The sequence below is a fragment of the Hylobates moloch genome, unplaced genomic scaffold, assembly GCF_009828535.3.
Source record: "Hylobates moloch isolate HMO894 unplaced genomic scaffold, HMol_V3 SCAFFOLD_13, whole genome shotgun sequence".
Taxonomy (NCBI): Eukaryota; Metazoa; Chordata; class Mammalia; order Primates; family Hylobatidae; genus Hylobates; species Hylobates moloch.
The window spans coordinates 63,600,319-63,627,268 of record NW_026652288.1 but is presented as its reverse complement, the minus strand read 5'-3'; the positions used below and the strand labels follow the sequence as shown (position 1 = coordinate 63,627,268).

At 36.4% G+C, this 26,950-nt stretch overlaps 1 long non-coding RNA gene across 2 annotated transcripts; it reads left to right on the top strand.

Annotated features, from left to right (window-relative positions):
* The first annotated feature begins 1,057 nt into the window (after window positions 1-1,057).
* On the top strand, window positions 1,058-24,678 carry LOC131381064 (uncharacterized). 2 transcript variants are annotated; one of them, XR_009209501.1, is made up of 3 exons: window positions 1,058-1,158; window positions 1,716-1,797; window positions 24,585-24,678. It is a non-coding gene; the product is annotated as an uncharacterized LOC131381064 (long non-coding RNA). The 2 variants fall into 2 exon arrangements; XR_009209500.1 differs by lacking the exon at window positions 24,585-24,678 and adding an exon at window positions 6,927-7,072.
* Window positions 24,679-26,950: the final 2,272 nt, after the last annotated feature.

Sequence of the window (26,950 nt, the reverse complement as noted above, 5' to 3'; positions counted from 1 at the left end):
AAAACTTGGGGGAATAATGAGACCAGAAGTATAGGTGGGTTTTGTATGTGTTTTTATATGTGTTTTCTGCATGGTATATGTTCCTTGAACCATGTAAACATACACTTTATTAGTTTTGAAACTTCTTCCTTCTTGATCTGACAGCACTGACAATGATATGCTTCATTATCACTCATAACCAGGACCTGAAGGGATGATAAAGCTTCTAGGCTTATAAAAAACAAAGTGATGGGAAAAAATAGTCACAGCATGCTTAATGTTCCTGAGTGTTCTATTCTGTAGACTTGCATGAACATAGTGGCTGGAAAATACAATGTGGATGCACAAATTTAAATCAATACATCTCTGAAAGCCCCAGCCCCACTTCTGTTTCTTAAATACTCTTTTATAGGTCTCGATGCCTAGAGTCAGCAGCAGCAGTGTGGCTTTTACATTTTTCTGTTAGAGCTCTTTTTAAACTTAATTAAAGCTTTAATAGAAGTTTTATTTCCCTTAGAGAGTTACTCTGAAGTTTAAAGTGGCCTTAAAAATAAGTACCCTAAATACCTGTTCATCAAACATCCTTTTGAACTTTTTGTTTTACTCAGAAGAATATTACTAATCATATATGTGAACTCTTTTGGATGAATCTGATACTCTAGGTAATGATTCCTAAGACTTCTATAGTGGTTATTTTAGTGGTTTCTTTGAAGTCTTAAGAAGAGGTGGTAGCAACATGTAAGTGAGAGGGTGTCAAATTGGTAGAAGCTAAAAAAGGTTGCGTTTCTGAGTGATGTCCTCTCATTTGAAGAAACCTTGAGCAACTATTTAGCCAGCACCTGCTGTGCTGGCAGGCTGAACCTCAGATAACATGGTGATGTTCCTGATTTAAATGATCAAGGTCATACCACCCACAAGTACATTTCTAGGTTTAACCTTTTAAATACCTTTGTCATTTGCTTCCTTCTAAAGCAATTGTGCACACGGTGCAATTTACTGAATGTTGAGACAGCACAAAATATTTGCTCTTTTCACTAATTTTCCTTTTCTCTCTCTTTTCAACACACTAAACCTTTTCCAAAGGTTCCACAGGAGGAGTCAAAGCGGCTATAATCTTGATTCAGTTTTATGGACAATAGAATTATTTTACTGATTCCTGGAATCATGGCTCCTATATATGTAAGTAAGATAATCTTTTTCTCCAGTCAATATGTATTCACTGAGAGGCTGAGATTACATCAGCAAGGGCTAATCCACTGACCCCTAAATATTCATACTTAAAAAGGAAATTTGGAATCCAATAAGAGAGGTGAGACTATGGTTCGATTAAAGAAAGTGCCTTTAAAAAGGATGATGAAATTCCTTCAAGTACGAGGTATGCTCTTTGAGTTGTTATAAACTTGTTATTGTTGGAATTTTACTCTGGGTAGCAGATATTTTAATGTCGATGAATCCCACATGCAATTCTCTGGGCTATTTTTGAAGACTATGGAACATTAGAGAGCAAAAAATATAAAGTTACCATAAAATGTCAGCATTGCATCTGAATGGGTTCAAAACAAAATCAGTCCATATCTTGATGCTGTGTGCATTCTCTGAAAACACAATAACCACAAATGGTGCCAGAGGGAAAAGAGAAAGGGCTTCTGTTGACTTCAAATAAAGGCGGTATCTGACAAAAGGGGAAGCAAATGATACCTTGATATGCCATTAACAAATGCCTTGTATATCTACAGCTGCACTCTATGAGCACTTTGGAAATTAAAGGATTGCCAGCTTTTCCACTTTGGGACAAAAAACATTTGTGCTAAACAGCCGGTAAGTAAATGCAGTAAACATATTTTTACAGTGAATAGAATTGTTTTATATTTTGGGGACTGATTGTGAATTTCTACTGCTTCTTGATTAGCAAACATTTGGCACTTCCCGAGTCTTTAGACATTAAAATGCCAAAACAGATTTTTATTCTCAGACTGAGCTCCTATATTTTTTTCATTCCCCTAACAATTATCCTCAAAACATTTGAAAGTACTAAAATAAAACGTGTTCTGAAAACACATTCGGAAACGTTTTACCTGTGTGACTTTAATAAATATGTAAATAAAAAAATTACTGGGTTGCTGTCTAACTTCCTTAGGGCAGAGATGAGAACACAGTACATACATAATGACTGTTGGAACTGTTGGTGGGCATTTCCTACGGCCTTGCCTTGGGACAATGGAAGGTTTTATTGCTGAACACCAAAGCTGGTAAAAACAGATGTTTTGTGCAAAGTCTCTTGGGTGTATCTCTCAGTAGTAATGTTCCTGCTAATTTTTAAAATCAATAAACTTCTAAGAGGTTTAAAAGTTCTCAGTAATGATTTCTATCTCTTTTTAAGGTCATGTCCTTACACATTTTTGTGTTGTTACATTGAAATTATTGGAGGGTTTTTCTTTTAAATGATAATTTTAAGTATCTTACACTTTAACCTTAAGATGGATTAAGAGATGGATTGTATTTGTTTTGCATTCATTCATTGATTATAATTTTTAGTTAATTATATAGAAATGAATGTTTGAATTTGCCAACTTTATGTAAAACTTGAAAATTCAGAAAAAACAAGTAGGCAAGATGGCATAATTTTTACACTGGCTGACATCTTGGTTGCAGTGCAGGATTTTGCAGTCTTCTGTGATTGAGTGTGTATGTGTTGTGTATATATTTGTGCATGTGTGTGTATGTGATTTGTGTGTGTGCATAAGTGGAGGTTGTGGTTTTATCACTGTAATTAAAATTTTAAATTAAAATGTAATGGCATGTACTAGTTTTCTATTGCTTCTGTAACAAATTACTACAAATTTAATGTCTTAAAACAATACACATTATCTTATAGCCCTGGAGATGATCAGTCTGAAATGAGTTTCACTGGGTTAAAACAAAGTGTTGATGGGATTGCATTTCTTCTAGAGGCTTTAAAAGAGAATCCTTTTTCTTTCCTTTTCCATATTCTAGAGGCCACTTATTTGTATTCCGTGGTTTTTTTTTTTTTTTTTGAGACGGAGTCTCGCTCTGTCACCCAGGCTGGAGTGCAGTGGCGCGATCTCGGCTCACTGCAAGCTCCGCCTCCCGGGTTCACGCCATTCTCCTGCCTCAGCCTCTCCGAGTAGCTGGGACTACAGGCGCCCGCCACTACGCCCAGCTAATTTTTTGTATTTTTAGTAGAGACGGGGTTTCACCGTGGTCTCGGTCTCGATCTCCTGACCTCGTGATCCGCCCGCCTCGGCCTCCCAAAGTGCTGGGATTACAAGCGTGAGCCACCGCGCCCGGCCTATTCCGTGGTTTTTAAGGAATCTTCAAAACAAGCAACTACATCACTCTGACTTCTGTTTTCATCAGAGTCTCTTTCTGAGACTCTGACTCCTCCTGCATCCCTCTGACAAGGACCCCTGTAATTACATTGGTCACATCTTGATAGAGGGCCATCATTGTTACTTCTACTGGCATAAAATTCACTAAAATAAAATTCTTGCTACTCACCTCTCCCTTCAGTAAATCTTCCCATGATTTCTTACCTCCCCTGAACGCCAGTATTTTTATCCATATAGTTCACCCATTTGCTTAAGGAAATTATCCTTGAGTATCCATGAAATTTATGCTGATGCAACTTGCCCAACCTTCCCCAACATGCCTACTTTATAAACCGGACTTTTCCTTGCCCCCTTCCCTGTGTGAGGTGGAAGCATTACTTCTAGAACAAACTTCTTCTACCTGAATCTTTTTTTCTAATGGTGCTTCAATTCCCTGAAATGGAAGCACAACTTTCTCCTGGAGGTTCCATTTCTATAAGATGACCTTCCACTGGAAGTAAATTCTTTTCTGCTTCTGCAACTCAAGGTGCATGTAAGGAGATGCCTCGTCCTTATTCCTTGATGCTTCTTCCACACCATTATTCTACAACCACCATCTAACAATGCCTCCTCCCTTGAAGTTGATGATATCTGGTGGTTGCTTTTCTTTCCCCATTTTTGACATGATATGCTAGCTTCAAGTTCTCCTTATATTCTTCATTTAATTTATTATTTTATTTTTATGATTTGCAGGGATTATTCCTTAGACACTTTATTGTCCATACTGCTATCATCTACCAAACTAGCTTCAACTTCAACATCAATGGCCTCCTTTATCACCTTCCCATATTGTCCCTTACGTATGGCAATATCTTGAATCTTGAAATTACTTGGAAATGATGAGATGGAAAATGAACACTAAGGTTCTACTTTGTGACTTTACCCTTCTTCCCTTCCAACTGTTCCCTTTCCCTTTATTCTTTCTTGACCCCATTTTTCAATTTCACCTGATTCCCTGTCTCTAAACTTCTCTATTCCCTCCATCTTTTAGCCTCTCCTATAAGTCCTTATTTATATTCTGGAGCAGTGCTTCTGAAACTGTCTGTGAGGTGAAGGACCAGTTTTTATTTCCCAACCCACTGTCAAATGATATTTTATTAAAATATGATAATCATGAATTTTACTTGAGAATTGAAAATAATAGACAAGTACATACAAAATGCAAACAATTTTTACTTTAAGAGTCAATAGATGTAAAATTTCAGTTACTATGATCAAAGCAAATAGAGTAGAATAAAATAATTATAAAAATCACACATAACACATTGAAAATGTGCCTGTAAATGACTAATACGGCCATTTTACTCATATTTGTATGATATTCTTCAACCATAACCAACTGGAATTTCATTAAGATTGCACTGAATTTATAGATTAAGTTGGTAAAAACTGATATATTGACAATACTGAGTTTTCCTATCTGTGAACATGGAATATATCTCTCCACTTATTTAGCTCTTCCTTGATTTATTTTATCAGAGTTTGTAGTTTTTCTCATATATGTTTTGTTTATATTATGTTAGATTTATACCTAAGTATTTCATTTTTAGCATGCTAATAAAAATGGTGTTGTATTTTTATTTTTGAATTTCACTTATGCATTGCTGATTTATAGGAAAGTAATTTACTTTTGTATATTAACCTTGTATTCTGCAACCTTGCTATAATCACTTACTAGTTCCATTTTTTTGTTGTTTTGAATTTTATCCGTAGATCATGTCATCTATGAACAAAAAGTTTTATGTCTGTATTCCTAATCTGTATACCTTCTTTAAGAAGCTTTTCTAAGAAAAGCACACATAAGTCTAAAACCCACTGGCCTGCATGCTATATATCTGCACACTTTCTTAAATTTTCTCCTATATTTTAGTCATTTTTATTCAAACACAGCATGATATTTAATCTACTTTGAATCTCTAATTACTTTACTCTTTTCTTTACCGATTTCTATTCCCTGCCTCCTGCTCCCAAATTTCTTTCTGTTCTTTATTCTGTTCTTTAATGAGATCCTAATATGATAACTTAAAATGTACCCTCTATGGGTAAATCAGTATTTTGAATTAGGACCTCCACCTTTCGTTCCATCTTATTTTCAGTTCCTCTGGGCAACTCTTCTTATGTTTTTGTCATCTTAATGAAAGTATTAACATCTGTTCTCCCAAGCCTGTTTATGTTAATTTTTTGTCTCATTTCACAAGTACCTCCATATCCTCATTCAGCCAGGATAAGTATTTAGATCTGTGGGTTTTTTTCTTTCTGTATAGGCAGAATTCTAAAATGATGCCTGTGATTCCCACCCCGTGAAATGCACAACATTTTGTAATCTCCTTTTTCATGCAAGTGAAACTTGTAACTCACTTATAACCAGTAGAATATAGCAAAGGTGAAGGGAAAGCTTGGATGTAACTAAGGTCTTCAGTCAGTTGATTTTTAGTTAATAAAAAGGGAGATTATCCTGGGTTGGCCTGACTTAATCATGTGAGCCCTTTAAAAGAGGCTCTAAGCCTTTTCCAAAATAAGACACAGGAAATAGCAGATACTCTCTCCCTTTCTGGCTTTGGAGAAGTAAGCTGCCATGAATTTTACAGCCAAACATAAATAAATCCTACCAACACCTGAGGAAGCTTGGAAGTGAATACTTCCCTAGTTGAGCTTCCAGATGAGAATACATCCCAACTACCATTTTGATTACAGCTTTGTGAAACCTTGAGCAGAGTACCCAATGAAGCTATGCCCAAACTTGTGAGTTACAGAAAGTTTGAGATAATAAATATGTGCTGTTTTAAGCCACTAAATTTGTGGTAATTTGTTATGCAGCAGTAGAAAACTAGAACACTCATTTCTTCTAATTTCCACATTTGCTCTTCAACCAATTTCTGTCTCTTCTACATACACAATATTTCTTACTCCCATTTTTCACCTTCTCATCACTATGACTTTGGTTTATTTATTTATTTTATTTTCTATTACTAAAATGGCCTTTTGAATGATCTTCTTTCCTCTCCAACTCACTCTAAGAACCACTAGAAACACTAATTATGCCATTCTCGCTGTAAGGAAAGATGGTCACTGTGGTCATAAAGTAGAGAGGTTGATCTAGTGGTACTGGCAGAAGAGCATGATTAGATGAAATTTCCAGGGAAGAACTATTAGAACAGGTGGCTGGAATGGAGATGGTAGGACCCCGAAGATAAGTTAAGGAATTGAGAAATCATTGTGACTATGTTGCATAGGCTATTCAAGTAGACACGAAAAAATATGCTGGTTATTTTAATATTACAATTATAATAAGCAGAGAACAAATGAAATTACTTATTTTATGTTGTTTCTCATGCCTTCTTTCACAAAAACATAGTAAAAGTTCCTCTTTGGCCTTTTGAAAAGAAAGTTTTAAAAATGTGCATTTATGTAATAACTCAATATAAGTTACAAAAGTCATGTATTACAAAGTCCATGCAAAAAAAATTGTTATCACATAAAAAAATTCTGTAATTATCAAGCCTTCTAACCAAAAGTGAGTCAGTTATGCTCTTTTACACAGAAGCTGCTTTCTTCTAGGAAAAAGGAAATGCCAGTGTTAATCAAACCAGCATGGAAGTTAATTAGAACCCCAAGAACAAGCGGATGGGCTTAGCACCTTGGACACATGAATATCTTGTTTCTAAAGATGACCTCAAAAGATTGCATAACAATCCAGCCCAGCACAAGTCAGAAGTAACTAATTAACTTTTCCCTTAGTAATTTAGTCCTGCTCTTTAAAAATATTTCTAAACTGAGAAATCCCCATTAATTGCTGTATATTGGTTGTTCAAATGAGGTTAATGACCCTTTACTTGATTGTATATACCCGTCATTTAGTTTATCTTTTATATGTGCTTTATAAACAACTCTCCAACATGAAGCAACTTTTGTTAATAGCCTCATTAAATCTGAATGTAGATATAGAATTTTAGAGACTGGAAAACTTTCTAACACTGCATGGAAAATATTAAATATTTTCTTATCTACCTTGCAATTAGGGCAGAAATTGTGCTAACCTCTCCCCCAGACATTATTGCTGCATCATCTCAAACTGCTAGAGGCTCACAGTGGAAATGGTTGGGAAGAGGGCAATACATCAAAGCACGCTTTCTTATCAATAATTACTTTGATGTTTTCGGTTCTGCTCTCACCTTTTTTAGGTGAGAGATCTGCCCACTCCGTGGTTACCTAGGCTCAGCCCTGAAAAAAGAGAGGTTAGGGGTCACTTCAGATGTTGCTTTGGCAGTTTTTTGTTTTTTAATGTTTTGTTTTTGTTTCCTAGAGTCAATCTACTGAGGTCCTACAATTCTCTTCATTGACCTGAACAAACTCAACTCTGCTTTTCCCTTAAATTTCTGTACAGAACCCTGACAACTTGTCTATACTTTCTGTTATTGATTTCCCCCATGCTTCTAAGTTTCTTACGACTTCTGGATTCTCCTTTTGGCTTTGCAGAACACCCCTACTTCCAAACTCTAGAGTAAAATTCCTGTGAAGACTGATACCTCAGAAGTGACTGCTTCACAGATAGACATCTCATTTTTTAATTGAGATTTCAACTATTTAACACTTACCATGTTAACTCATGACACTCTCCTCCATTTGCTCATAAACAACAAAACAATAACAAAAATGAATGCCCACTGAGTGCTACAGAATGCAAACTATTAGAGATACAGAAATAATGAATAGGACTTCTGACCTTGAGTGGTTGGTAAATAGAAATATAAAAAATGAAATAAATAATTAGGGTTACTGCCACTACAGAAATAGATCACAGGCTACAGATTACTACTGGCCCTATGAAGCAGGAAGACAGCACAGGTATAGCAAAGGACCTTTTATATGTAGGTAGAACCTTGTTGGAGGTAATGGTGAAAGCCAGTGAGCCCTTGCTGTGGGCTGCTCTGGTGAATTGGCACTCCCCTTCACTGTTTCGCTGACTAGACTTCAAGTACCCTCCATGAGAGACTAGAGAGGCGTTGTGGAGCTGTGTCCCCTTTTCTACTTGCATGAATTATTTGCATTGCTTGTTTGTGAGTTTTAGCAAAATAAACTGAATGCAGACAATGCCATGTCCAAGTAATCTTGCTTGGCAATGTTTGAATCTCTATCAGACTTTGCCGCTGCTTACTTTATTCCTTCTCCCAGTTCAACCCCAGAAAAGACACAGGAATTAAATGACAAAAAGCCTGGGTCTGAAGAACTAAATCAAGACTGTTAGAAAACACTGGGCAGAGAGAGGTGGTTTTGTGCTTGTATGGAGAGAAATAGCTGGCAGGACTGAAAAGTTTTGCATGCACAGCATAGAAACTACTTAGGGGAAGAGCATTCAATTGTGCTCCTTTCTCATGGTGCCACACTGGCTTGCATAGATGCTCACTTCCTCCTCATTTTTGATAGAAAAGCAGCTGTGACTGTGTAGGGCCACTGGGGTCAGTAGGGTGACATCAGAGAGGCTTAAGACCACACAGACTGGAAGGCCAGCTTCTGAACAAGCCCTCATCCCCTCCTCTCCTGCCACCACCCTCACCCAGCTGTAAATAACCAGACAATGAAGGCAGGCTCTGGGAGAGAGCTGTGTCACAGCAGAGGGTTCCCTGAAAACCAGTGCCATCTGTTGGGTCGGGGGCAGACAATGGCTCCTCAGCCTCTGCCCCATGGTATATCTCTCCCACCTTTAACCAGGCCAAGAGCAGTACATGCTCTACCTTATACACATTACCAGCAAGATACTGGATATGCTCAGGGAAGATGTGCTGGCAAATGGTGTCAGACTTTTGTAGGCAGAATCATGAAATAGGAGAGTCAATAAAATGGGCAAGTCAGACTAGATGAACCAGGCTTAATTAAAGTATCAAATCAAGAATTAAAAATAAAAACACTATCCTCTAATACTACAGAATAATAACAAAATGAGGGAAGTGCAAGCCATTTTAAAGAAACACAAAGTAGAAAACTTGGATGTAGAAAGAAAATAATTAAAACATTAAAAATGAATAATTATACCTGAAAATGAATAAATGAGAGTATCTTGTCAAAAAACTCTCATGAAAAGAATTAGCAGGAATTAAGAGAGAAATTTTAAAAGTTAAGGTGTACAAAATTTAGTACTAGAAACATCAAAATCTAAATATTAGGATACAAAAGATGGAAAGTGTTGAATACATAATCATGCACAATTTTTCAGAACTAGAGCAAAATAAATAAATCATATTGAAGAGATTCCTAGTATGACAAATAGGATAAATATGGAAACATTTACATGTAGACATCTTATAGTTAAAATAAAACATTTACATATAGACATATTATAATTAACATCAACTATATCAAGAATATTCCAAAAGCTTGTGGATAGAGCAGATCTTCCTAAAAGAAAAAGACTTAGATTGACTTTAGATTTCCCTTAATGACCCAAGAAGCAAGAAGTGAGGTCACAATTGCAAAGGAAAAGAATTTAAACATGGGATTTTATTCTGTTTTTTATTATTAGAGATTTGTGACAAAAAGATAAAGAATAATAAACATATATCTACTATAAATTATGAAATAATAAATCATTACTTTTTTGTGGAAGTATTTTGCTTGCCCACACCAATCAAATCCCTTCTGAGTATGCTGAGTTTGATGGTCATCCTTCTAGGCCTGTCTTTATAAGTTTAGTTCTTGTGGATGCATTTCTAGACAAAGTGTCATTATTTTGGCATATTTTTTAAAAATAAAGAAGCCAGGTATTTTATTACCATTATTAAGCTATCATTTCTTTGGTGACAGGGATGTCTCTTTATTTGTATAAAATAACAGTCGTCAAAGAGTTACACGGAAAAATTAGGGTAATATTGCTTATCTTCTGATGCAGGCAAATAAACAAAACTTATTTCCACTCTAGTTATTTCCAATGAACACTTCCTTAATATGCTGACAGAAACTCAGTAATAGATAAGTACAGTAGTTGCAATATCATTTATGGCCTTTACAATACAATTTTAGTCTTACAATACATGTTGTTAGAACTATTTTTCACCACAGATAGTACTAGGAACTCTGAATATTTTGCTAGACTCTAGTTTGAATATCACCCACTGATTGTGAAAAAGGTACAAATTGTGTTTATGTACAATCATTGGTAAGCTAATGAAACTTTTCTTCCAATATCATAGTTACAAAAACAGACACATAGACCAGTGGAACAGAATGGAGAACCCAGAAACAAGTCCATACACCTACAGTGAACTCATTTGCAACAAAGGTGCCAAGAATATACAGTCTCTGCAATAAATGGTGGTAGGAAAAACACAGTCTGTTCAATAAATGGTGTTGGCAAAACTGAAAATCCATGTGCAGAAGAATAAAAATAGATGCTTTTTGCTCACCATATACAAAAATCAAATCAAAATGAATTAGAGAATGATAGTTTCCAGCTTCATCCATGTCCCTGCAAAGGACATGAACTCATCCATTCTCAGCAAACTAACACAAGAACAGAAAACCAAACACCTCATGTTCTCACTCATAAATGGGAGTTGAACAATGAGAACACATGGACACAGGGAGGGGAACATCACACACCAGGGCCTGTTGAGCGGTGGGGAGCTAGGGGAGGGATAGCATTAGGAGAAATACCTAAAGTAGATGACGGGTTGATGGGTGCAGCAAACCACCATGGCGTGTGTATACCTATGTAACAAACCTGCACGTTCTGCACATGTATCCCATAACTTAAAGTATAATGAAAAAAGAAAAAACCTAAAAAAAGAATTAGAAACTTGAGTCTAAGATCTCAAATTATGAAACTACTACAAGAAAACACTGAGGAAAATCTTCAGGACATTGGTCTGGGGAAAAAATTCTTGAGTAATATCCCACAAGCACAGGCAACCAAAGCAAAACTGGATAAATGGGATCATATCAAGTTAAAAAGCTTCTGCACAGCAAAAGATAAATCAACATGAAGAGAAAACCCACAAAATGGGAGAAAATATTTGCAGATTACCCATCTGACAAAGGATTAATAACTAGCATATATAAGGAACTCAAACAACTCTGTAGGAAACAATCTATTAATCTCATTTAAAAATGGGCAAAAGATCTAAACACATTTCTCAAAAGAAGACATATGAATTTCAAACAGGCATATGAAAAGGTGCTCAACATCACTGATCATCAAAAACTACAATGAGATATCATCCTACCCTAGTTAAAATGTCTTATATCCAAAGACAGGCAATAACAAATGCTGGTGAGTATGTGGAGAAAAGGGAACCCTTGTGCACTACTGGTGGGAATTTAAATTAGTGCACCCTCTATGGAGAACAGTTTGGAGTTTCCTCAGAAAGCTAAAAATTGAGCTGCCATACGATCCATCAATCCCACTGCTGGGTATATATCCAAAAGAAAGGAAATAAGTGTATCTAAGAGATATCTGCACTCCTATGTTTGTTGCAGCACTGTTTACAATAGCTAAGATTTGGAAGCAACTAAGTGTCCATCAACAGAGGAATGGATAAAGAAAATGTGGTATATACAATGGAGTACTATTCAGCCATAAAAAAGAATGAGATCCAGTCATTTGCAACAACATGGATGGAACTGGAGATCATTGTGTTAAGTGAAATAAGCCAGGTACAGAAAGACAAACATTGCATGGTCACACTTCTGTGTGGAATCTAAAAATTAAAACAATTGAACTCTTGGACATAGAGAGTAGAAGGGTGGCTACCAGAGGCTGGGAAGGTTATTGAGGGTTGTGGGGGAGGTACAGATGGCTAATAGTTACCAAAAATAACTAGAAAGAATGAGGAAGATCTACGATTTGATAGCACAACAGGGTGACTATTGTCAATAATATCTTAATTGCACATTTTAAAATAACTTAAAGAATGTAATTGGATTGTTTACAACTCAATGGGTAAATGCTTGAGGAGATGGATACCCCATTTTCCATGATGTGCTTATTTCACATTGAAAGGCTGTATCAAAATATCTCATGTACCTGTAAATATATACACCTACCATGTACCCACAAAAAATTTTTAAATGATAATATAAAATAAAAAATAAGATCTTATGAATATCAGTATTTACCTTTACAAAGAAAAAAGCCCATAAAACAAAATAAGATACCATGCACAATGGAAGAAAACAATAAAATATTTTTTGTTGTGCTAAGATATACATAACATAAAATTTACTATATTGACCAATTTTAAGTGTACAGTTCAATATTGTTAAGTACATTCACATTATTGTGCAACCATCACTGCCATCCATCTCCACAACTTTTTCATCTTCCCAAAATGAAACACTGTATGCATTCAACCCTGATTCTCAGTTTCTTCCTCTCCCCATCCCTTGGCCACCACCATTCTACTTTCTGTCTCTGTTAATTTGACTACTCTAGTACCTTGTATAAGTAGAATTGAACAATCTTTGTTTTTTTTTTTTTTTTCTTCATGACTGACTTTTTTCACTTAACATATTGTCTTCAAGATTCATCCATGTTGTAGCATGTGTCCCAATTTCCTTTTTTTTGATCTGGAAAATATTCTATTGTATGTTTATATCACATTGTATTTATCCTTTTATTCATCAATGGACACTTGGATTGCTTTCACCTTTTGGCTATTGTGAATAATGCTGTTATAAACTGCATGTACAAATCTCTCTTCAAGCCCCTGCTTTCAGTCCTTTTCGACATATACCCAGAAGTGAAATTGGTAAATCATATGTTTAATATTTTGAGCAAATGTCATACTGTTCTCCACAGTTGCTGCACTTTGTACATTTTCACCAGCAAGGTGCACAAGGGTTCTAATTTCTCCACATACTCACCAACACTTGTTATTTTCTATTTTTTAAGTAGTTGCTATTCTAATATTTGTAAAGTAGTGTCTTATAATTTTGATTTTTATTTCCCTGATTAGAGATGCTAAGCATATTTTCATGTAGTTATTGGCCATTTGTTTATCTTCTTTAGAGAACTGTCTACCCATGTTCTTTGCTCATTTTTAAAATTTTGTTTTGTTGTTGAGTTAGAGTTCTTTATATAGTCAAGATACTAATTTCTTATCAGATATATGATTTGCTAATATTTACTTCTATTCTGTGGGTTGTCTTTTTATTCTGTTAATAGTATCCTTTGATCCATAAAAGTTTTTAATTTTAGTAAAGTCCAATTTATCTACTTTGATGCAAATAGACAGCTTCAAGAAGGAGGCTACGCCTTATCTTTGCAAGAGAAGTAACTATGAAAAGGTTTGAGTCTAGGTTTCAGTGGAATGAATTGGAATGGTGGGGCATGAGGCAATAGCTAAGATGTTTAAAAGAAGGAAAGCAAAAGAGAGAGTAGTAGGAAAAACATATGAGATCACGGAAGCAAATTTCTCCCTTCCTCTTCATTGCCTTTCCTGTCTTCTCTCAATCCTGGTGCAATCATAAGTACTGTAAAATAAAACTCCAGCCAACATTTCCATCTTTATGAAAGAAGACTTTTTTTCTTTTTATTATGAATATGACCTGAGTATATTAATAGGCTTTGGAAAGAGATCGCAGAAAAGGGGAGGGTCAGAAGATAGAAGAAAGAGGGGGAAATTGTTTAGTGAGGTCCTAATCCAAAAGTGAGGGGATGGAAGGAGAATAAAGGCAAATGATTATTAGACCTGGCCAATGGGTAGGATTATCTTCTACTTCAAATATAATAAACATAATAAATAGCTGGAAAGGGGGATAGAATATTTATGTATGATAGAGGGAAGTTAAAGAGATTCGTATGGTAGAATTGCTCTTATATCTCTGTGAATTAGGAAACAAAATCATCTGCCAAAGGTGAGGTGTTAGGTTAGGAGTTGGAAACAGAAATAAAAGTCTGGAATTACAAAAAATGGCATTTTCTCTTGTTTTGGAACAGAACCAGCTTTAGGATGTTTCAGTAAATTGCTGTGTTTCAACTACCTGAACTGCCTTCCCTGTTGTAAATCTCTCTTTACAAGTAGAAACCATGGCAAGCAACCTGTCATGGAATTCCAGCTGAGTGCTAAATGCATTTTATTCTTTAAAACCTCCTCAATGATCACTAAACAGATGGCCTTCCACAGTTAGCTTCACCAGAACATCTTGTCAGGCCAAGCCTGTTTAGCTTCAAAGATGACATAAGTCATAGCAGTTTTCACATCGGCCTGCTTCTCACTTGTAGGTATGTTCACCTACTAATTATTTATATGAGCCTAATAGCTTTTTAAAAAGCCAGTTTAATGAAAACAAAATGTGACTGCCAATTTTCTTCTAATTTATTCTTTTACTAAAAATATTACTTCTAAAATATAATTCTGATTACTCTCTTACTTAACATGTGTCCTAGGCTCTATATCCTAAGTTGGAATGAAGCCATTGCTTTGTATGATCCTCAGGTCATTCCGAGAGACTCTCAATGTCTCTGCATGATCTGGACCTCTTTCCACATCACAATCCCATCCTGTGGTGGAGAGTCTTACTCTCAAACTCATGCTTCCCTGTTTTGTCTCGGAGCATCACGCAGACTACTCTCTATACCTATATCACTCAGCTCCTTGCACGTTATCAATGCTAATTTATACGCATGTTTCATGTCTCAGCTTTGATATCACTCTTTCCAAGGGCTTAAAGCTCCTATTATGTGCTCCCACAGTACCTTGGTTTTTTTGCTTTACAATTGCTTCCATTTTTTCCATCTCCCTCTGTGTTTTTAGCCACAGAAGTCCATGGACCACATCTGAAGAGTCACTGTTCCCTCCGTACACCTTATACATAAAGTCTGGCATATAGCATGAATTAAACCATGGTTTTACTATTTTCTGAATTTGAAAAGAGATTTTGTAGAAACAAATTGGAGTTTGGAGAAATTATCCAATTTTGTTGTCCCTTTTACTAGCTATATCGACTTGTGATATTATTTAAATTTCTTTGACCCTTACTTTTCTTAGCTGTAAAATGAAGTTGTCTACCTACCTTCCTCATTGTTGTAAGAAGTAAATAATATATACGTCTAGTACAATGAATAGCACAAAACAGGGCAAAATATAATTGATTCTATCTTATTATTTTTCCGATTAAAACATAAATGCCAATATTGTTATCATGGTTTTTCTCCTTTATTTCCCCTTTACTCATTCTATCAAGATGGCAGCGCCAGTGCATTTGAAAAGAGCTACTTACACAATTAGTTGAGATAGAAATAACAACTAAAAATAGCTAACATTTATTAAGCAGTTACTCTGTGCTTGGCATTGTGCTAAGCAGTTTATACATACTATATTGCTAGTACTTATTCGTATCATTGTCTTCATAATATTTGGGATTATGAAGGATATAGTCACTGATTATCCTGCAGTCAATGATGACAATGGAAGATGAGACAGAATCTTCTTAGTTATGTTAACATTCAGGTGGACATTCATTAGTGCATGCCAATTTATTTTTTTGTATTCTGTATCCTTTTCGGAGTCTCAGTGCCCAGTAAGAAGAGAAGAGATCTATGTGGAGAAATGGACTGTCAGCTGCTCCCATCTCACACGTTTTACCCACAAAATATGCCAATCTAAAGCTGTTACCAATATGTCCTTTTCTTCTCAAAGATATCACCAATTTCTGGGCCATTATTTTATTGGAAGTCCCATAAACACCCTGGACATTTTAATGTCACTAAGATTTCTCGTCGTTGTGTATGGGGTGTGTGTATATATGTGTGTGTGTGTGTGTGTGTGTGTGTGTGTGTGTGTGTGTGTATCATACATACATATACATAAAATTTTCTGCTTGCTGTTTTTTCTTTTGTTTCTACTGTAGGTTTTTAGTTTCTTAAAGGCAAGAACTGGCTGGGCACAGTGGCTCACGCCTGTAATCCCAGCACTTTGGGAGGCCGAGGCGGGCGGATCACGAGGTCAGGAGATTGAGACCATCCTGGCTAACACAGTGAAACCCCATCTCTACTAAAAAATACAAAAAATTAGCCGGGCGTGGTGGCGGGCGCCTGTAGTCCCAGCTACTCGGGAGGCTGAGGCAGAAGAATGGCATGAACCTGGGAGGCGGAGGTTGCAGTGAGCCGAGATCACGCCACTGCACTCCAGCCTGGGCGACAGAGCGAGACTCTGTCTCAAAAAAAAAAAAAAAAAAAAAGGCAAGAACTGTGTCTTATTTGCATTAGTATCCTCAGAACCTAGTATTGTACCAGACACATAGTAGACTTCCCAAAATTATTGTTGAAAGAATACATTTTGAATAAATTATTCCCCTTTGTATACATGTGTGTACACCCACATGAATACTTTCTAGGTAATTGATATGACTGTCACAATTTTGCTAAGACTTGTACTTAAAGAGTATTTGTATCTTGTAGAGATTTATACAGATTAAGTAAAAGACACCGTGTGAGCAGTGATGACCCCTGTGGAAAATTGCTGCTCTCGGAACAGCTGGGAGAACAAGGAATTTTCAAAATGAATAGTTTGTGCTTCTGTGTTAAAGATCAGATGGATGAACTAAAGTGAAACTAAGTGTGCTAAACATGACCTTGGCTTTTTATTGAGGACTTTGAACTAACCTTATTCTCTAACCTCAGTCAAAATAATTTTCTCAATTAAGGTCTGTCAAATAAACATGCAAAAAATGACCTTCACGGGATAGTCCTTAGGAAAAGCTAATAAATGATTGCAAAACTCTGAGACAAGGAAAAGCACTTGGTAAATATTGAATAATAAATCAGGACCTTTCTGTGCTAAGTCAAACTAAGAAGCATTTAATTTGGAATCTTCCAGTGTTTGGCTATCTGCTCAAGGAAAAAGGTTTGCAATAAATGTATATATGAAAGAAAAGCTGACAGTTGAAAAACTAAAATGAAAAGTAATGACATAATGTTAGGAGATGCCTTCAAGGAGACAAGTCCTCAGAAAGTTGAGATCTCAATTTAAAACATTTCTTTCTCTCTAATTGTTGTTCTGTGTGCTGCTGCAGTATGATGAAATGGCCATAAACTTAGTGTGATAGGCTTGCAGAATAATTTAATTATAATTTAACACTTACTTTTATGCTATGCAATTACTTACATTGCTTTTTGCTGAAGACAATCCATTTAAGCAGCTGCACACAATGAAAAAATAGCTGACAGGGTCAATTCTAAAGTTATACTAAGGTTTACTTACATTCGTTTTTTACCCAGTGGACTTAACAAATTAGGCAAACGAGACTGGTTGAAAGAAAATAGACAAGTATTCAGGAGCCCTTGATTCTACTCTAAACCAGCTCTTTGAATTTTGCAGGTTCTATAATCTTTAATGGGGTAAGTAGCTTTTTTAAAAAAAAATCTATAAACATTATCATTATATGGTCGATATTTCTTTTATTCACTAACATTCTATAAGAATGATACATGCTGATGTAGCCTGTTGAATCAAAGAAAGGCTGTGTCATTTGTGAGTTTAAATCTATCTCCAAAGCCAGTCATCTGCATATATTGGGTGCCTACTCTATGGTAATGGGCAAGAATGGTCCATGATGTTAGACTTTTATTCTGTATTCTAGGTTTCTTTATATTTTTTCTCTCCCTGGAAGTTTGCATCACGAGTAATTTTTACATGAGCACTTTCACTGCAAAATACTTGTTGTCTGGTTACAACGTCGATATGACCACTTGAAACATCACTTAAGACTTTTTTTGTTAAATAATATTTTCATGTTCACTCTTTGTGACTTCAGTATTAAAGATTCTATGTTGATTTTAAAATTAACAGGGATATATTTTACTACCAACCCATCAATTTTGACTTGTATAATTTAGAATTTGGGGTTATTCTGAAAGTAAGCAGGCTTTGTTAGAATTAGAAATTCCAAGTAAAGAGCATAATGTAGAGGCTGATAGTTTTAAAGCTTTCAAGAGACAGAATTCATTTAGTTTATTCTTAGAGTAGACTAACAGTTTTGTTTTAAATAGTTTTGTTAAGATATAATTAACATAAAACTCACCCATTTGCAGTGTACAATTTAAGTTTTCATTGTTGTTTTGTTTCTGGAGATAGGGAAGGTGAGAGTGATCTTCCTGCTTCTGCTGTTTTCTGTTTCCAAGGCATCATATATTCAGGTAGCATTTCCCCGTACTCCACCACTAGAGTATTTATGAATTTAGTCTATAACAAAAGTTAACATTTCAGTTCAGCAAGAAAGGATGTATCTGTTTTGTTTCTGTTCTTTTTTTTTTTTAGAGATAGGGTCCTCACTCTGTCACACAGCCTAGAGTGTAGTGGTATGATCAAAGTTACTGCAGCCTCAAATTTCTGGGCCTAAGTGATCCTCATGCCTCAGCCTCTCAAGTAGCTAGGACTACAGGTATGTGCCACCATGCAGGCTGTTTTTTAAAAAACTTTTTGTGGAGATGGAGTCTTGCTATGCTGCTCAGGCTAGTCTCAAACTCCCAGTCTGAAATGATCCTCCTGCCTTGGCCTCTCAATGCACTGGGATTATAGGCATGAACCACCAGCCCAGCCCCCAATGTAAAGTTTTGGGATTATTCACTTAGCTGTGTAGCTATCACCACAACCTAATTTTAGAACATTTTGGGAGTCCTAGCCAGAAAAATCAGGCAAGAGAAAAAACAAATGGTGTCAAAATAGGAAAAGAAGAAGTCAAACTATCTCTCTTCATGGACAATATTGTTCTATACCTAGAAAATCCTAAAGACTCCACCAAAAGGTTCCTGGAACTAATAGACAACTTCAGTAAAGTTTCAGGATACAAAACCAATGTCAAAAATCAGTAGCATTTCTATACACCAATAATGTTCAAGCTGAGGGCCAAATCAAGAACTCACCCCATCTACAATAGCCACCAGAAAAATAAAATACTTAGGAATATATATAATATATATAAAAATAACTAAGAAGGTGAAAGATCTCTGCAAGAAAAACTACAAAACACTACTGAAATACACCATAAATCACACAAACAAATTGAAAATCATTCCATGTTCATGGATTGGAAGAATCCAAATTGTGAAAATGGCCATGCTGTCCAAAGCAATCTATAGATTCAACACTATTCCTACCAAACTGCCAATATTTTTTTTCACAGTATTAAAAAGCAACTATTCTAAAATTCATATGAAACCAAAAATGTGCTTGAATAGCCAAAGCAATCCTTAGCAAAAGAACAAAGACAGAGGCATCACATTATCTAACGTCAAACTATATTTTAAGGCTACAGTAACCAAAACAGCAGGATAGCAGTGTTGAAAGCAGACATCCTTGCCTTGTTCTAGATTTTAAAGGGTCTTTAGGTCTTTAGTCTTTAGGTCTGTCAACATTGCATATGATGTTAGCTGTAGATTTTTCATATGTGCCTCTTTATCATGTCAAGAAACTTACCTTTTAATACTGTAAGGTTATAATTTTTTGCTTTCAACCATCATATATTTTAAAGAACTTAGGAGAAGAAAAATAGTCTGTCTACACAGATAGTTACCATTTCTGTGGTTCTTTCATTCTTGAAGTTATCACTTTCCCTCTAGTATCCTTTTTCTTCTCTCTCGAGATATTCCTTTACCATTTTTTTAGAGCAGATATACTGGTAGCAAATTATCTTAGGCCTCCTGTATCTGAGAATGTGCTTATCTCACCTTTATTCTTAAATATTATTTTCTCTGAATATTGATAGTTCTTTTACTTTAAAAATATCATCCCAGTACCCTTGGACTCCATGGTTTCTAATGAGAAGTCCACTGTCATTTAAATCATTGTCTCCTATAAATAATATGTCATTTCTTCTGGCTTCATTTAAGATTTCTTTGTTGTTAATTTTCAGAAATTTGATTGTGATATTTCTGGGCATGGATTTATTTGTGTTTATTTTAGCTGAGGTTAGCTGAGCTTCTTGAATCTGCAAGTTTATGTACTTAACCAAATTCGATTACGTTTTCAGCCACAATTTCTTCACTTCTTCCCCTACACTTTGTTTTCTTCTTTCTTCTGGCACTACGACTAAACAAATAATATTACACCAGTTGTTGTGTGACAGATCCATGAATTTCTGTTTAATTTTTTCAATCTTTTTTTTCTTTTTATAATTCTGAGTGGATAATTTCTACTAAACTTCTTCAATTCACTGACTCTCTGTGTTCTTTACTCTGCTATTGGGTCTTTCCAGGAAATTTTTGTTTTAGTTTTTGTACCTTTCTGTTTTAAAATTCCTATTTTGTAACATCATTTATTTCCTGGCGAATACATTCTGTATTTTCATCACTTTTTAAAAATTCACCTTTACTTCTTTTTACTTTATTTTATTTTTCTTTTATTTTTTTCTTTTTTGAGATGGAGTCTCGCTCTGTCACTCAGGCTGGAGTGCAGTGGCGCGATCTTGGCTCACTGCGAGCTCTGCCTCCCGGGTTCACGCCACTCTCCTGCCTCAGCCTCCCGAGTAGCTGGGACCACGGGCGCCCGCCACCAAGCCCGGCTAATTTTTTATATTTTTAGTAGAGACTGAGTTTCACCGTGTTAGCCAGGATGATCTCTGTCTCCTGACCCCGTGATCCGCCTGTCTCGGCCTCCCAAAGTGCTGGGATTACAGGCGTGAGCTACCACACCCGGCCTCACCTTTACTTCTTGAAGCTTGACTATAATAGCTTCTTTAAAGACTTTTATCAGTTAATTCCAACATCTGGATCATGACAGGATTGGCATCTGTTGATTCCTGCTTCTACTTATGCTGACTAGTTTTGGGTTTCATTTTGGATACTTAATATGTGTTATGAGACTGGGTCTTATTTAATTCTTATGGAGATTATTGAAAAGAGAGAGAGAGAAGTTCATAGACTTGGAGATTTAAGCTAAAAGTACCAAACCACTTTCTGTAAGTGATAGTTCTAAGTGGGTTCAATTTTCACAGTTTGCAGTGTAGTTTGGCTGTCTCCCATGTGTGTGCCATTCAGAAGCCACAGTCTGAGACCTTGGGGATGGCCTACCTATCAGTTCTCAAGAGTCTTTGGTTAGGCTCTTATTCATGCTTATGTAGCTTGTAGGGGAGACCCACAATTCAGACACAACTTTATGGAATGACTTTCTTGAATTCTCTCCTCTTTACAGTCTTTGTGACACTTTTTGGTTCTGAAAGGCCCTGATTCTGCTCTTCTGTCTAGAAGGATAGGGCTTTAGTTTTCCCTCTCTGCTGTGAACATTCCACAACCGTGTCTGCCACTGAAGCCAAGTAGCAGGGTATATAGAGAAAGAAAGAATTGGGATATTCCATCACATTCTTAGGACCACGGTCCCTCTTGTCAGAGGGAAGGATTGCTTTCCCTCAGAGTTTTAAGTGTCTGCCCAGCTACCACTGTTACTGTTTTCACCTCTGTGACAGTACTGCCCCAGATTTTCCTTGGTCTGGGATGGAAAAAACAAAAAGCAACACAGTCAAATTTTTATACTTTCCCCAGGAACTGAGCCCAAGGACTCCTTTTCCTGACTGAGACTGGAAATTGAGGTCTTCTCTTACAGCTTTCTGCCTACATTCAGCCTAGAATTCTGAACTTTGTGATGCGTTTCATTCCACTGTGGGAGATACCAGAGGCAAAAAAACAAGAAACTCCCCCTTAAATTGGTCTTACTTTGAGTACTCATTTCCTTATTTCATTCTACCTGCTACCATTTAACGTTTCAGAGTCTTCAGATAGCTGCTCAATATATCTATTGTAGTCATTTGTTGTACTCAACAGGAGAAACAGGGTGACATATGCTTACTTTTATCTGAACTGGAGCCAGAATCTTAAATATATATTGAAAAGATTATATTAGATAATTTTGTATTTATGTCTATCTTATTTACTTGTTTTTTTCAATATATTGTTAGGCTTAAATGTCCTAAAGCATTCTAGGCAAATAGCACAAATCCCTTTTAAAAAAAATCCCCTCTAAGTATATTCCAGAACGTCAGTTAGTATCTAGCCTCATTACTTCTTTATATTATTCCATTAAATTTTAAGTCCATTTTCTTTAGTTTTAACTATGGTCTGTTACATCATTTTCCAAATAAAATGTTGCTTATAAATATCTAGGGGGATTAGAAATTTTGATAACTATTTAAATAAAAATTATTGTGGGTATATATACACATTTTAAAATAATTACACAATGAAGGGAAAGAAAGCAAAATTTTAATAAGTATTCCTCTCATTAGAGGAGAAGAACAAATTTTTACCTGTTGGATGCATGTTTACAGTCTGCTGAATATGTACTTCAAAATAACATACATATATAGAATGTAATTTTTAGAGGAATTCTTACTTCTGATTGACCTGACATATACCCTAAAAGGTGTTTTATCTCTGTTCTTACGGCTGCCATGTTAGAGAAGGTAGTTATGCAAACATGAGCAGGGGAGGAGAAGGGCTCCCCAACAAGGAATGTCAGGCAACTATCAGGTGATGGTCAATCAGTTGTTAAACTGTCGCTTTAAAATCGTAATTGGTTGCAGCCAGAGCCAGGGAAAGGCAGTCTCTAATAGCTAGAAAATACCTGAAGCTGGTGATCAGTAGCGTCCCAATAAGATCTCAGGAGTTGGGCAAGTGGCAAGTGGCCTCAAGCATGCGCACTAACAGGCAAAATGGTGGAGTTTAAGTGGTATATGATCTACCTCTAGGAAAGCTCGACTGATAAGGAAGAAATGCTTCAAGTAAGCATGTGCACAACTTCAGTAAACACACTGTGCATGTGGCCCCTCCTAAGTGCTGGCAGGCTACTACGCATGTGGACAGCCTGCTTCAAGGGAGAAAAAAAACCCCTGCAAACCCTGGCACCATGCCAATGTATAAAATCCCAAGTTAAGAGCTGAACAGGGCCCTTGGATCTCTCAAGTCCCCTGCTTGGCTTTCTTCCAAGTGTACTTTACATCCTTTCATTCCTGGTCTAAAAGTTTTTAATAAACTTTCATTCCTGCTCTAAAACTTGCCTTGGTCTCTCCCTCTGCCTTAAACCTACTTCTGCCCATCAGCCGAATTCTTGCCTCTGAGGAGTCTGCTAGCTGTACAGATTCACTGCTAGCAGCAACACAACTCATTATATATTTTCACTTAATAATTATAGGCATACCAAAACTTTTGTGGTGTTTAATAAGAAGAATCAAGGTAAGTTCAGGTTTACCTGTTGAATAAGTGTAAGAACACTGGGGTGAGGGTAGGAGTGGAGGCTATAACTCATCTTTGAAAATAATTATATATGCCTGCCACTATATGCATTTAAAAAACAAAATTGAATAATAACTAAGCTAGTAAAGGAAGAGGTAATGACTTTTCACAATCAGAAATGAAAAAACAAAAAACCAAAACAGAAAAGCGTTATGTTTCCCTAAGGTGGATCTTTTTGTGGTAGACTATAACAAAGCAATAAAGGAATCGGCAATACTTGCATACCCAGTGGACTATTTAAATATTACTGTGACTGAGAACAAAAGACTTCAAAATTTCCCTAGCTCTCTTGTTTAAATCTATATGGGAATACAGATTTAGAGCTAAATGGAGCACAATCACACAGGGAGCCTTTGGAGGCTACCAGGACTATGAATATTGATGGGAATTCACTTCTGTGTTGTGCTCTGAACAAATGACAACACAGTAGTAAACAACTATTTCCTTAGAGATGCAAATAGATTCCGCAGGCTGTGAACTGAAACTCTTTGTCACTCAGATCTTATTCAAAGCAAACAGTGTATTTAGAAGGGTACACGTACCCTAACAATTAGACAGGATATGGCAAACTAGAAACAAAGAAATAGAATTAGTTCCAACTCCTTATAACTATAAACAAGTTTTTTTCTCTCTCTCGCCAAATAAGCTGGAGATGGTATTATCTCTGTTTCACATTTTTTAAAATAAATGAATTCATTCTAGGAAAGTTGCCTTTGAGTATTTAGCAAAATTTTCCTGGACCTGAACTCTGCAAGTGCCATCTTTCAGAGCGATACAATAGTTCCTGGAAGATTGCTACTAATGTCATTTTACTCATGTTGAAAAACTCTGTTTTCCAAATAGAAAAACTTCTCTTTGGGATCTGCAGAGGCTCATAAGTGACCTTCCAGATACAAGCTGCTATTGAGAGTTAAGGGGATGATCAAAAATCACAGTAGTTGATGCAAAACCTGAATAATAATATTATAAAGAGGAAAACATGATTCTTTCTTTTTGCCTAGAAAAGGAGCAAAGGCTACTGTATGGAAATTCAGAGAAGGAAAAATGTATTGAGCCTGAACATGGATGAGCTAAGTATTAAATTATTAAATGGGGTCAAATAATAAAACTGTCCTTATAGAATTTAGCATGACATCTATCAATAATTATTATAAAGCATTAGCTTAAAGAACAATAGTTTTTAAAGGGCAAGAAAATTTAGGTTGTTCACAAAACATACAACAAAAGTAAATTTGTATATTGCTTCATTTCTGTGGGGGCATAAACGTCTCAAAGTCTATTTTGGAATATCTGTGAGTTCCCTGAGTGTGAGGCTATGTGTTATTCATCTTCGTATTTCCAGGATCCAAGTTTAACTCTAAATTCAGAGGCAAATCAGCAGTCTGTTTTAATGGAAAACCCTAAGATGCCAGTCCATCGGGGTGCTCGGATATCACTGGAAATGCAGCAGAATGGAAAAAAAAATGTATTTTCCTGATCTACTCTTAGGAAGACCATTGCATTCTGTTTGAAAAGATTTTTCATATGTCCTTGATGTAGGCAGTGAGACCTCAATGAGTATGTTCAAGTGATAAAAGGTGACTAACTGCCTTCTCAGGAACATACTTTTTTTATTATTTATGTAATTTACTTTTATTTTTTACTTGTAGGGCTTTAGTGTTCTTCAGCGAAAGGCACAAGTTTGCCAAAGAGCAGAGTAACAAAAGAGCAAAGAGCAAGCTAGAAGTGGGGTTTAAATTCTATCACCAGTAGCTCTCATTTTCTTCCTCACATAAGACTTAGTTTTCTCTCTAAATAAATATTTAAAACTATTCACACAACATTTGTTAAAAGAGGCAGCAAAGTGTTAGCCTCCTTGGGGCAGGCACCCACATGATTCAGCCTGGATCTGTTTATAAATCACCATCACAGGTGCTACACAATGAATGCTACTTTTTTCCCATCTTGATACAGAATGTTCTTGCTAACAGGGAGAAAAGCCAGTACCTTTTCTCTATCCAAATATTTGAGAATTAGGTGCTAGATTTCGCAGATTCTATTGGAAATTATCAATTTCATCAAAATTTCCTGAAACATTCCTCTATACCTTCTGATATGGTTTGGCTGTGTCCTCACCCAAATCTCACCATGACTTGTAATAATCCCCATGTGTTATGGGAGGGACTCAGTGGGAGGTAACTGAATTATGGGGGTGGGTTTTTCCCATGTGTTCTTGTGATAGTGAATAAGACTCATGAAATTTGATGGTTTTATAAAAGTGCAGTTCCCCTGCACACACCCTCTTGCCTGCTGCCATGTAAGACATGTCTTGCTTCCCCTTTGCCTTCCATCATGATTGTGAGGCCTCCCCAGCTATGTGGAACTGTGAGTCAATTAAATCTCTTTCCTTTATAAATTACCCAGTCTCAGTTATGTCTTTATTAGCAGTGTGAGAACAGACTGGGACCGGGCACAGTGGCTCACGCCTGTAATTCCAGCACTTTGGGAGGCCAAGGCAGGTGGATCACCTGAGGTCAGGAGTTCGAGACCAGCCTGGCCAACATGGGGAAACCCTGTCTCTACTAAAGATACAAAAATTAGTCAGGTCTGGTGGTGGGTGCCTGTAATCCCAGCTACTCGGGAGGCCGAGGCAGGAGAATTGCTTGATCCCAGGAGGCAGAATTTCCAGTGAGCTGAGATTGCACCATTGTACACAGCCTGGGTGACAAGAATGAAACTCCATCTCAAAAAAAAAAAAAACAAAAAAAAAAAGAAAAAGAAAAAGGAAGAAAGAAAGAAGGAAGGAAGGAAAGAGAGAGAGAAAGAAAGAAAAAGAAAGAAAGAACAGACTAATAGAGCAAACTGGTACTGGGAAATGGGGCATTGCTGTAAAAATAACTGAAAATGTGGAAGCCACTGTGGAACTGGGTAATAGGCAGAAGCTGGAACAGTTTGGAGGGCTTGGAAGATGACAGGAAGGTGTGGGAAAGTTTGGAACTTCCTAGAGACTTGTTAAATGGCTTTGACCAAATGCTGCTCATCTCAGATTGAGATGAGGAACTTGTTGGGACTGGAATAAAGGTGACTCTTGCTATGTTTTAGCAAACAGGCTGGCAGCATTTTGCCCCTGCCCTAGAGATCTGTGGAACTTTGAACTTGAGAGAAATTATTTAGGGTATGTGGCAGAAGAAATTTCTAAGCAGCATAACATTCAAGAAGTGACTTGGGGGGTGTTAAAAGCATTCAGCTTTATGTATTCACAAAGATATGGTTTGAATATGTAAAAAAGGGAAGTAGAGCATAAAATTTCAGAAAATTTGCAGCCTGGTGATGCGGTAGAAAAGAAAAACCCATTTTTCTGAGGAGAAATACGAGCTGGCTGCATACA